The sequence below is a fragment of the Mytilus galloprovincialis genome, chromosome 2 (assembly GCF_965363235.1).
Source record: "Mytilus galloprovincialis chromosome 2, xbMytGall1.hap1.1, whole genome shotgun sequence".
NCBI classification, from domain to species: domain Eukaryota; kingdom Metazoa; phylum Mollusca; class Bivalvia; order Mytilida; family Mytilidae; genus Mytilus; species Mytilus galloprovincialis.
In genome coordinates this window covers 35,900,971-35,909,171 of record NC_134839.1, presented here as the reverse complement: position 1 = coordinate 35,909,171, position 8,201 = coordinate 35,900,971, and the positions used below count along the sequence as shown (strand labels likewise).

General features: G+C 31.6%; 1 long non-coding RNA gene across 1 annotated transcript; it reads left to right on the top strand.

Annotated features, from left to right (window-relative positions):
- The first annotated feature begins 262 nt into the window (after positions 1 to 262).
- LOC143062223 (uncharacterized) lies at positions 263 to 6,136 on the top strand. The gene is made up of 5 exons (XR_012974616.1): positions 263 to 613; positions 1,990 to 2,054; positions 3,388 to 3,469; positions 5,020 to 5,248; positions 6,019 to 6,136. It is a non-coding gene; the product is annotated as an uncharacterized LOC143062223 (long non-coding RNA).
- The last annotated feature ends 2,065 nt before the right edge of the window (positions 6,137 to 8,201 follow it).

Here is an 8,201-nt window from a genome sequence, read left to right as displayed (position 1 = left end):
TTATTTGTTTAAGTTTCCCACTTAGAATATCCAGTTGTATTGCTATTTTGGTTTCTTTTGGAGAGTTAATTAAGTGGTAGATATTGAGTTCTATCAATATTGCGTTGATTCCGGATATCGACAAATTCCTGAACTTAATATATTATTGTACATCGAATTCAATTAATTGTGAAAGGTACCACTCCATTTTATAATTTGTTGTTGCTCTGTAACAGTTCGGTTATGAGAGTATAACAACTTTCACAACTTATTCAGAGTTTTTTTTGGAACCACATGGAAATAAAAACAAATGCATTGATATCAGACTTATTTTAGAAGAAGAAAATGATAAAAATACTATTACCAATTTTGGTTTTTACTTTTTGGGACAACTTCCTATTGGTTATGTCTGCAAATGTTGATGGTTTTATTACTGAGAGAGACAAGGGAATTTCTATTAATAATCAAGCTACTATAGTGGGATCCAAATTAGCATGTTCTGCTCTTTGTCTGAAAGACACTGACTGTTGTTTTGCTAATTATAGGGACAAAACAAAGGAATGCATTCTTGGAACATTGGACAAGTGCCATGCAGCAACTCAAACAGCAATCGGCTGGTTGTTACTAAGAAAAGGTATGTAAAAAAATCATTAAAGATACAAGGATATATCATATTTTTTATGTCATTTGGTCTCGAGTTGTATAATTGACAATCATAATCTATCTTTTTAATACCAGACTCTTGTTTCGTCGACAAAAGACGCATCGATGAGATAAACCTAAATGAATTGTAAAAAATATGGCTCATGTCATTAATACAGATAAAACAGAAGTCATGCTTTTCTCGAATATCAATGTACCAAATATTTATTTTATGTTAAATGGGCATATTTCATTCACCGATTACCAAAACGCCTTCAAGTCACAATTAGTAATGATGTAAAATATAAAAGCCGCACCGGTAACATTTTACTAAGTGTACTTATTGACTGGGTATGAATGGAATAGTAAGTTGATTGTGCACGAGATGCAACTATTGCCCTTAGGCGTAGTCGAGGACAATTGTTGTATCGATGGGACAATAAACTTAATATTCCACGAATATCCAGTCAATAAGTATAAAATAGTTAAATATCCAGTCAGTAAGTGTTTTATTATACCGAAAGGGACAACAGAAATCAATATCGGGGCTAAATCAACTATCGTAATATAAAAAGCAAAAATACAATCATACTGTTTCAAATATATTCGGAATTATGATATGATATCTGAGGTATAATAAATAAACATACTACTTAAGCTAAATTGGGAATTGATTCTACCATCATTGCAAAGAACAACCACACGTTATCCTTTAATAATTTAATTTTGGATGTAACACGTCTTCTGAATGGTTGACGTTATTTTCTTATCAGCCCATAGATATAATTTAGTCATGTGACCGTGACGTCATCAACGTTATGGTTTTCTACGGTTTAAAATGGAATTTAGAATTAAATTATAAGAAATGACTGTAATATTTTTTCTGTCTATTCGAAATAACATAATATTTTTTTCATGTTATTTCTTCATAGACAGAAAAAATATTACAGTCATTCCTTAAAGGAATAAATAGTGCAGATATTATGTTACCTTTTTGTACACTTTAGATAAGTAGTGACTCATTTATCCTATCAATTATTAGGCAATGGAAAAGATTGGACATAATTATCCGTGCGAACAGCAGACACTTTTTTAGTTTAAAAAAAGGTTCTAGATTAGGTAATTAAACGGTGCCTAGTTACTATGCACTAGATCCAAGAAACCTCAATGTTATTCAAAGCAATTAGGATGTTCAGCTACGCCGGTTATTCACTGTGTACCACATTTTTAATGTAATGTCTTCATAGACAGAAAAAATATTAGTCAGTCCTTAAATATTTTAATAAATATCTGTAAAATAATCAATTGTTATCACATGAATGATTTCTAGACATTGTGGTACTCATATAATGTAAATCTTTATTTCAGGTAAAGCATACAACAACAAAGTCTTTTTTTCCATCGCTGATGCCTTACCTTGGTTGGATGCACAAGTACGTAAATGCCATAGTAAAAGTGTATGCATAGCCTATAGATATATATACGCAATAGGCTATTGTGATAAAAATTGGAATCTAGTACCCAAACTGTATAAACATAAACAACAAACATTTTACACAACTGTTAAAAAACATTCCAACAAGTGTATATATAAATCTAACGAAGACGTCAACAAAAGATATCATTACAATTGATAGTAAATTGGACAAAGTCTCTCAAAAAACTGTTTTGTAGAAAGAAACCTAAAAATATTTACCTGCAGAGTAAGAATATATAGATTCCTACACTGCAACAAGTGTGTTACGATATTTCTCCACTCGAGACAGTTAAATTTTATTATTTAAAGCGCGAGGCTTGCCGAGCTTTTTAAATAATTAAAATTTAACTGTTGAGAGTGGAGAAATATCGTAATACACGAGTTATAGTTATAATGAGTTTTTCCTAATTTTTCCAAGATTTTCAGAAAGTTGTGTTCTTTATATGCGACGTCATCAGGCATGGTCGCCTTTTTTCATGACATCACAATAGGAAAATTCAGAAGAAAACATGAAATTTCGAAGTCAAAATCAAATTTGGCTTATCATTTGCCGAGAACAGATATTTCACTAGTGAGGAGAAATATTTTTTCTCACACCGCTCAAGAAATGTGAAATTAGCACAAAAGTTAGAGAAAATGCCTTCCTACATTCTTTTTTCTTAAAACAAAATTTTATTAACACTTATAAACAAATACATCTAATACCAGCACCTTATTCCGGTCTCTGTAACGTAAGTAAATAACATAACGGTGAATGGTGTTAGAACACAGAGTTTAATTAATCCGGATGAAAATTAATGTCTTCACCTGTTTACAGAATAACTAGATAACACGTGAAGTGCTTTATATGGAATGTACATTCCTACATTTTTATACATTTAGCCATATTTAATAGGAGACTTTATAAAGCATCGTCATCAACAGTACATGAAACTTGGCATATTTAGCTCTGGACAAAATATACATAAATAACAAGAGTAGCATTTATTTAAATATTGATTCAAAAAGGGGGACGAAAGACATCAGAGGGACATTCAAATTCATAGATCGGATATTTAATTGACAACACAATGGCTAAAAAAATAAAAAGGCAAACAGACAAATGATAGAAAACAAAAGCCGAACTCCAATCAAACAAATAGGGATGATCTCAAGTGCCCCGGAAAGGTAAGCAGATCATGCTCCACATGTAGCACCTATCGTGTTGCTATTGTTATTACAAACCCGGTAAATAATATATTTTGATAAAGGATACATTCATAATAAAAAGATGTTTTCTTTGATTTTAGGCATACTGTAATAAATTCGGTATGAGACTCGCCACTATAAGTAGCGCAAATGAAAATGATTTTTTGAAATATGTCACTTCTCGTAAGTAACTTTAACATTATACTAACGAAATGCTGTTTTGGATGACAATAGTACTGTTGTTTTATGGAATGCATTATATTGAGATACAAATCACAATAATCAACCCATCGAAACGCTGACAAACAGTCTATATACGGTGACCTATAGTTGTTAATTTCTGTGACATTTTGGTCTCTTGTAGAGAGTTGTCTCATTGGCAATCATACCACATCTTCTTTTATTATATTATGTAGACAGTAGACGTACTTGCAAGCATACAACTTTTTTTTCTGTTATCAGTATAGATTACTCATTGATTCAAAGCAAAACTACTAATGGACATTCAGGTAAATCAACCTTTTTCGATTATAATCTAGGATTATAAAAAGCAGTACACAATCGGTTAAGTTCATTGCTGAAATATGAATTGTATGCTAATGCAAATGTCATTTCTTTTAAAGTTTTAACTGTAGCACAAAGAAGTTTAGTGAAACCATTTCCGCCTTTATTTGCATAAAGCATACTGAAAGCATATCTTTTTCAATATTCCATTACACATTTTTTTTATATGTTTTTAAAAAAATAATTATTATAAAATTGGGTCTGAAGCTTCCACAGCAGCACTGCTGCCCATATACTGCGATTTTATTACAGAACGGTAAAATCTATATTTTGGTCAACATTAAAATGTATTACTCCGGTTGACTGTCTGATCTTTTTTTTAGGAGAATCGGTATGTTATATCGACAAATTACTTCGGTTAACTGCCTGATCTTTGTAGGTTTAAATTCGGAATAATAGGTACGTTATATTGACAAACTATTTTGTTTTACCATCTGGTCGTTGTCGGTTTGCAATTGGGAGATTCGGTACCTTGTGTCCACAAATTATTTCGGTTTACTGTCTGATTTTTGTCGGTTACTTTTGGAGGAACCGGTAGGCTGTATTGACAAATTACATGGGTTACTGTTCGATCGATGTCGGTTACTTTCGGGGGAATCGGTAGGTTGTATCAGCAAATTACTTCAGTTAATGTCTGATCGATATCGGTTTGCAATTGGGAGAATCGGTAGGTTGTATCGACAAATTACTTCGGTTTACTGACTGGTCGATATCGGTTTGCAATTTGGAGAACCGATACGTTGTGTCCACTAATTACTTCAGTTTACTGTCTGATTTTTGTCGGTTTATATTCTTGAGAATCGGTAAGTTGTATCGACAAATTCAGTCGTTTTTTTCAATATTAGAATAATACAAATCGGATAAAAATCATCTTCTTAATAGTACCTGATTGTTATGCTGATCAAATTTAAGTTTTAATGCCTAGCTTATGAAAAAAAGTTTATTTAAAATGGTCCTTTTAATGTCATCTTATGTACGGCCTTCCACAAAGACTAAACCCTATACCAAGAAGTTAAGTTCAAAACGGAACTTTGATATCAAAATTATTAACAATAAAAAACCAACAAAATCTCATGTTATTTTACTCATTATTGTATAAAATGATAATACAATTTTACACTTTATGAATAACTTTGCTATGTATTGGAAACTGGTAATATTAATTTCAGGTATGACTGCAACATGGTTAGGAGGATCAGATTTGGTGACAAAAAAGGACTGGAAATGGGATAAACCATCGAGAAAAATAACTTATTTTGATTGGGGACATAATCAATATAATAAAGAACCCGATGGTCTTTCGTCTGATGTGAGGGTAGCGGATTGTCTGATATATTCTCCTATATGGAGATGGTTAGACGAAGGATGTAGAATTCCTTACCCCTTCTTATGTGAAAGGTATTTTTTCATCAAATTGTAATGAAGGCTATTACTTTGATAAAACAAAAACAAACACGTGTTACTAGCTTGCGAACTATAAACAACTGTCATACAAGAAGGAGGTTAAGCTAGATATAAAACCAGGCTAAATCTACAATTTCTGCGGAAATTACTTGCACAAAGTTAGGAATATGGCAGTTGTTTTCACTTGTTCCGTTTATTTGTAGCGTTTAGTTTTGTCAGTATTTCAGCTTTGAATTTCGGTATCTTTATTTGTTTTGTTTCATAAGTTGACCAAACTGTCAGAAGATCTCAAACGTTTCAAACATTGTTCTCGAAAGTATCTTATTTTTTCATTAAATTTCAACACACACAAATTTAAAATGTTAATATTTGGAATACAGTCGTGTTTAGTCTACAAATAATTGCCCAACAGACCTCGAGATCAAACAATTACAAGGCGAAATCGATAACTAAGAGTTAAGATATAGACAACCAAATAAAAAAAACCCTGAAAAGATGGGATACTGTGAATACTGAAAACACAGTATTTGTCCAAATGGTTGAGACTCCTTTTGTTTTTTTTTACCTGTTTGGCTGTCGTCCTTTTTTGTCGTCAGTCATATTCTTGTACGTCAATGGATGCCTGTGTTGACATATTTTTTCTTTTCGATCTAATGATACGTTTTAAAGTCATTTTGACATAGCGAAGTGTTCTGAAACCAGAATCTTATATTTAATAAATTGCAAGCTAATTTATAATAAATTGGTATTATCATCTTTTGCAGGATTGTTCGTATTGATAACAGAACCTGGCCCGTTGAATTGAATTGAGAAAGAGATCAACCTGAATACGCGACAGTTACATACTAGTCCTTTTATATAGTTTTTATTGTACTGTTTAAATCTGATTATACTGCTTAAATGGGAATTAGATACGAGTAAGACGAAAAAGAAAGTAGAATTTGAGGTTATTTTAAACATTGATAATAACAAAATACTTAAATAATGATTCGTTAATAGAAGCATCAATATTTTTTTTTTTTATATTAAAACCATAAACATCAATAGTATATGGTTGTCTTGATAGACAATATTTCGGACTCATTAGTGTCCGTATGCATTTAATCTTATATTTTATTCTTAGTAGAGTATTTGTTACGCTTGTGTTCAACATGTCAAGTAATTAATTCAATTGCAAAATAAAATTGAGTTTTAGCTGTAAGCAAAATTATAGTGAAATGGTTTACTTTAACTTATATATCTAATATGTTTTATTCAAGAAGTCGAGCAGAAAGAAGAATTCATACATTGAGTGTGTCTTTAAAGAAACTGCGTGGTTTTGTATATCAATAAATTAACTCATTGAAAATATCAAGTGTAAAATATGTATGACAGACTCGCGTTTCCTTTACATGAATTTGCAAAAATAAGACGACAAAACAGAAAGAAAATATCAAGATATTAAATTGAAAATTAAAAAAGACATTTAAAAAAATGTTGAACCAACTTGTCAACATTAATTTGGCAAACAAATCAACACAATCAAATATTCCTCATCAGTTAGACAATTTTGCCATCTGGTTAAAGGAGTGATTGCCACCAACAAAAAAGTTTAACCCCGCCACATTGTTTATGTACCTGGCCTTAGACAAGAGCGGTTGTAGTTTGTCGCTATAGTCATAATAAATCAGAATTGTTTGCGTTCATTGCTTTGTACATAAATCAGTACGGTGACCCTAACTTCTTCTATCTCATCTGGTGCAGAGTTTAACATGAACAACTCGACAGGTGTTATATGTGGGGCTGGATCTGCTCACCCTTGCGGAGCACCTGAGATTACCCCTGAGGTTTTTGGTGGGGTTTGTGTTGCTTAGTATTTATTTTTCTATGTGTTATTTTGTGCAATATTTTCTGCCTTTTACTTTTTCAGCCATGTCGCTGTCAGTTTATGTACGATTTAAGAGTTTAAATGTACCTCTGGTATATTTTTCCCGTCTCTTGTCTCATTGACAATCAAACCACAGCTACGTATTTTTATATAATATAGTATTGAATAAGGAGATATGACATAGCATGCTATCAAGGGCTCAACTTAACATACAAAATTGTTGAACCATTGAAATGAGGAAGCCAATTGCCTGATTTACTAGTAAGTACAAACAAAACCGAAGGACAATACTGAAATAAAGTAACAAACGGCACACACAAGAACAAAGAAAAAACGATAAAACAGTTGACGAAAAAAAAACATATATGCTATACAGAAAACAAAGACGTGCTCGACACTTGGGATGGATACATGTATAATGTAAGGAGGTTAGACATATTTTCCGGCGTCTAACTCTTCCTTTACTTTGGACTTTAATGTTATATTTAGCACAACATAACAACAAAATGAATATTAATATATATCCAAGATTATTTATTGATCAGTTTACATGAAATAAATTCAGTGTAAAAGCAACATTGAAAGTGCAGGAAAACAGCTGATTTTCCTATAGTTCATCTGTTCTATTTAATGTGAATATCATTGTCATACTATAGTTTTCGTTTATCGTGTTTATATTCTTTGAGCAATACAATTTTATAAAGTCATTTTTAAATTATCATAATTTTATCTGTATATTTTGTTCATGTACCACAGACAGTTTAACTTTTCTTTTTGGAGTCTATTTAACTGTCTGGCTTGATAACGTAACAATGATACACAAATTACTTTCATTGGAAACTACAGACAAGGGTGTAACGACGGGTTTGGATATTCGAATTACTTAAGGTTATCGATACATAAATAATGGTTATTGGAAACTACAAACAAGGGTGTAACAAACAAGTTGGGATATATGAATAACTTTAGGTTATCGATACACAGCTTAAGCTCATTGGAAACTACAGACAAGGGTTTAACAAACAAGTTGGGATATATGAATAACTTTAGGTTATCGATACACAAATTATACTCATTGGA